This window comes from Vanessa cardui, chromosome 10 (assembly GCF_905220365.1).
Source record: "Vanessa cardui chromosome 10, ilVanCard2.1, whole genome shotgun sequence".
In the NCBI taxonomy this organism is placed as follows: Eukaryota; Metazoa; Arthropoda; class Insecta; order Lepidoptera; family Nymphalidae; genus Vanessa; species Vanessa cardui.
The window spans coordinates 1,846,465-1,852,039 of NC_061132.1; the positions used below are offsets into that span (position 1 = coordinate 1,846,465).

At 31.8% G+C, this 5,575-nt stretch overlaps 1 non-coding gene across 1 annotated transcript; it reads right to left on the bottom strand.

The window, feature by feature from the left end:
- Window positions 1-1,614: 1,614 nt before the first annotated feature.
- Trnat-agu lies at window positions 1,615-1,688 on the bottom strand. The gene has a single exon. It is a non-coding gene; the product is annotated as a tRNA-Thr (tRNA).
- Between the last annotated feature and the right edge of the window lie 3,887 nt (window positions 1,689-5,575).

The window sequence follows — 5,575 nt, forward strand, 5'->3', positions numbered from 1 at the left end:
ATCTACTGGAATATTATTTTTATAAATTATTTAAAAAAAATATTCCAATACAGGTCTATGCTCAACAGTCACTTTTGCCCCTTATAATACAATAACGATTGATACAACATAAATAAATTTAATCTAAATACTTCTCTAAACCTTTGTAACTCTACAATCGTACATACAGCGGCGACTTTGACATTAACAGAAAAATCCAAAATCATAAAGCACAAGCAACCATGCCGTATCGGATTGCAATTGCTCCTTGAATGCTAAACATTCGCCATCTCTTTCGCACACTTCAACATTTCAAGGTAATCTAACCCCTACATGTATCGATTAAAGTCTAAATTATCCTGAAGTATTAAAATGATCAAAGAATTATCGGCATATTCATAAAAGAGATGCATCTGCTTAAGCAAATATTGAATAATAAAAAATTCACGACTCATTTTTGACCCACCCGTGGTTTCGTTTTAAGGGTTGTTTGTCACGTGTTAGACAAAAAGTAGCCTATGGATTTCTTTGAAGTTCAAATTTGCTTCGAACCAAATTTCAATAAATTTGGTTCTTTATAATTTTATTGTTAAACCTATACGTCTATATATATTAGTATAGAAGTATAGGTTTAACAATAAAATTATAAAGACAAATTAATTATATTAATAAGAACAATAAATTATTAAAATGAAAAAAATCTATTCCCTAAAATATTCATACTTCGACTAATTAATTTTCTAAAAAAAAAACAAATTCAAATGTCTTCGTCTTTCTAATAAAAAAAAAATATGTCCGCGATTTCAATCAACTAAATTGACATTGTTTTATATGACGCTACCTTCGAGCTGAAAGCAAATATGCAACGCGACGCACGTTGTGCGAAGATATAATATCTCCTGATATGACGGCAGATACACAAGATAAAACGATGTTTATATCTGCGTCTAGAATAATTGTTTTCTTTTTATTTTTAAACGAGGAATGAATTCTATTTATAAAAATGTTTTTGTATGAAGCAAACCGCTTGTTAATTTTACAGAACCATGCGAAAGCTTTCCGTTTGAGACAAACTACGTTACTCTAATTTAATTTGTATAAGCATTTTGGAAGAATAGGTAACATATGTAGGTTTCCTGACAATATTTTCCTTCTTCATTATTTACGTCGTGAATTAAAAACGCATAAAAACTCCATTTTTATGCGGAGTTTTCGGCTTAGAGTCACGTGCTCTAGTAACATTAGATCTTGTCTGTTCTTTCAACATACTTTACTAACCTACCAATATTTCAGAATACATACTGATACAATGGGAATATTCGTATCTTTCTTATATAGTTCCAATCTCCCATTTGACAGCGAACTATTTTTAGGGTGTACATTATTAGGAATCTGTGATATTTCCCATAGTTTTAAGAGATGTTTAGTATTGCTATGTTTCGGTTTGTTGTAAGATCTTGGTGACATGTTGGTTACCAAGGTTGGTGACACGTTGGTGACACGAGGAATGATTAATATGTTAGGTAGCCTATTTGCCAAAAATAATGGCATGTAAAAATTACTATGTTTTGACAAATTGAAAATACATTGATAAAACATGGACATATACAAAAAAAATGATTGAGTTTACGATATAGGCACCGGTGAGATTCGAACTCACGATCTCCTGTTTACTAGACAGGCGCTTTAACCAACTAAGCCACGGCGCCGATGAGCTCTGACCCGAAATAATCGAAGGTTTGGGGTTGTTTGTTCAGAAATATTGAAGTTTGAATATTTCTCCAGGTTGAAATAAACTGTAATGTTTCCACTAATGAGCTTAGCGTTTTGGCAAGTTTAATAAATATCCTACAATCAAATCATTACACCAGATAAAATTAAGTCTAGATTCATTAAATTTGTATTTATATTCATTACACTATTTTCAATAGTTATGTTAATTCAACACACTTAAAATGTTTTTTAGATTTCTCCTTTCATTTTTTTAATCGATTATACACTTGCAATCCTGTTATTGTTGTTGAAATTATTCTAGCTATGAAGACCCAAGCGAATGTAAAATTACAAACATTAATAACATGAACAGCTTGTCAATTTCCCACTGCTGGGCTATCTCTTTTTGAGGAGAAGGTTTGGAACATATCCCAGCACGCTGTTTCAGTGCTGGTTAGTACAAAAATGTAAAATTAACGAAAGCGAATTTACGAAAACGATAGTGTATATTTATTTTTTTATTTACACAAACGTAATTGTATTATGTTCGAATAAGCATAGTGAGACTTCAGTGGCTACTAAGCTGATATAAGTACATAGATTAAGCTCATTCAAAGCTTGATTGAAAGTTACCTGTAAATGGAATGTGTTCAAACATATTTCTCATAATTTTGAAAATCGTATGTCTTAATCTTGCTTTATATAAAGAGATAGAATATTGACAACGCAATGGATTGAATTTGTCTTAGAAATATTAACAAATTAATAAAGTTCGTGTATTGATTTTCATATAAATTATAACATACTTGCGTTGAGCATATTTCAACAAGTTTCTTAAAGTCATCACTGCTTCGTTCTGTATCGTCAGCCGTGTCGAATACCGCTTTGTTATCGCATTATGATATCAAAGATTTCTTTTTAGTTCAATATTATGTTACAGTAATGCCATGCACAACTGACTCATAGAGGTGTCTTCCCCATTCCACTTATGATTTTTTTCTTAAATATTTAATCAATTATTATAGCAATATCACGTAGTCTATGATTCACTTTTGGGTATAGTTAATTATGGAACATCCTGAGATCATCCTGAACATCCTAACATGGTATATATAATTTCGATATATTAAATAATTCGATTATTTCACGTACCTAAGTACCAATTAATAGACGAAAATAAACTCTTCAATAAGGCTACTGATGTAAGTAAACAATGTAATTGCAGTGTCACACTCCAGATGGACCAGATTACTGGAGGAAAGTTTTTTTTTTTTATATCATAGTAAGGCGGGAGATTAAATGAGCCATAGTAATAAGTGATCATTTCTGTCAATAGATATTTGTGGTGTATACGATTCTATATTACCAAAACGCCATTATCAGTGGTTCAATCGCTCTTTAAACCGAAACACAAATTATTGCGTACATACATACAAACTAAGTATCATTTGCTTGCTTTGCTGGGCCAATAACAGTCAGTGATTAATATTACTCTACAACAACAACGACAACGATAGCCTGAGCGAGCGAGTGGTTAGAACGCGTACATCTTAACAAATTATTTCAGGCTTAAACCTACGCAAGTACCACTGAATATCATCCATCGTGAGGAAACCTGCATGTGGTTAATTTCATAGATATTTCACCAAGCCGCATTGGAACAGCGTCAAAGGTCAAATATGTTCTCTTCTACTTATAGTGTAACTTTAAAATGTATGAAATAATTTGTGTTATATTATAAGCGAGTAGGTAAGATACCTTACCCCGCGTCCACCATAACTCCTATATTCACGTCTTACTCTGCGCGGCTCCCGATTTCGGATTATGTTACTACTTTATGTTATACCGTTCGATTGTAAAGTTTAACAAACTTTGATTTACATTTTTATCTTCTGAATTTTTAATACATTGTAATAATTTATTAATTTATCTTCGTCATATGATACCACGATGAATTCGTCTTAAAATCTTGAACATATGAATAACTCTTAGTGATATTTTCTAATCGTTATTTTAACAAAGAGGTTCTATTCGGGGAACAAAGTCTTTATTAGATTGTTTTTTATTTGTTCATGTTATGAAATATACTAATGTTCACCGACAGTTCGAAATTCGCCAAATTCGAAATTATGAAGTTTAAACGTAGGTAGATACTTTAAATCTATTCGAATTATTATTTTTTTTTTAATTTGGAAACACTATTAGCAAAATTTTTTTTGATTGCCACATTTGTCTTATTTCTTAATCTTGCTTGGCTCTTGGTTCCAACCTCGAACAGTTCTATAAAAAATATTGTGTTAAACGAATGAGGACATACCCCGCCAATAAGACAATTGTAAAAAGGTATGAACACCATAAAATTGAAATTACGTATCGAATATCTCAAGAATGTCCAGCTTCTGTATTCAAATGACGATTAATTTTGTTTCCGAGTAGAAAAATTATCTGCAAGGCGTATTTCAGAAGCTACCATTGCTTCACTACTTACGGATTACAGATAGCTTAATAGGTATAAAGAAAATAGATGAAACAACTCGTTTTTCAACTACTATTACGACGGGAAAGGGCTCTTCCTGGTGAGAAGTCCATCGTCTGTAGATATTGTCGCTCTAAGAATTATTAATCAATCACAACATCGCCAATGTGCCACCACTCTTAGGAACTAAGATATTATATATTATTATTAGCTGTATGATACATGATATGTTGATGCGTGGTGATAGAATATCTGATGGGTAGGTTGGACCTACTAAGGCATTGTAGAAAGCCCTGCCACCAAGCATAATATTTGACAAACTCTTACTTCACTTTTATTGATTCCACTATCGAGTAGAGATCAAGTCATTTTACTGTTTTTTTACATAAAATAAAGAATATTTATGTACTATTATATAGCTTTGATTAAGCAGTTCTTAACTTGACTTACTAATTATGTACACCCCTTATAAAATGTAGTTGAAAAACCAAAATTAAAAAGCAATTGCAATATTTCTATCAAGACAATGAGATAAATCGTCAACATTTCTCTTTTGAGAATATCAATAAAATTATTTCATGTGTCGAAATTTCTAAAGAAACATAAAAAGTTGTAAGTTTTGCTTAACAGTAGTTAAATATTGTATTTTTTAGAATACAAAACAAGAAGGGCCATTTCGAGTCACTCATAACATTAAACCGACTCGATCACGACCCCATAAGTCACTGGAACTAGAGACACGAAGGCTACCTTAAAATAATATGTCACAAATGACCATAACTTCCTCGAAAAGATAAACTTTTTGACCAATTATGGCCCATGAGCGGTGTTTCCAAAAATCGTATATACGTTTTTTATCTCGGATCAAACCGTTTGGTTGACGTGCTTGATACAATCTGTCTGATACACCACTTCACAAATGTACCCAATGAAGTGATTTTTGATATCCCACAGGACCTTACGCCCTTGAAATTATGGGTGAAATTCCTTTGGATTAAAATATTTGGAAGGTAATTTAATTGGGATTAACGTAAAATTGTTAGTCACGAACGAGATGGGTTGTTACTTCGACTGTTTACAAGGTGATATTATAAGTTGACACGCCATTTTGGTTTCGATAGTTCTTTTTTCTTAATATGCTTAAAGACCTGACTCCTAATGTTTGTTTATTTATTACACACAATAACTCGGGCTCCTGTTTATCCGATTACGTAATACCCCACCTGTTATAAGCGATATGTCAAACTAATTACTTGAAGTGTTGGAACTTCTTCTTAAAGATTCATTTCCTGTTTGTTAGTAGGCATCTTAAAATTAACATGAAAATCAAAATATGCTTTATTTAAGCACTTTTGAATTACCATTGAACAAAGTATATTAAGGGAAGCTGGGAAATGCACATTTTAC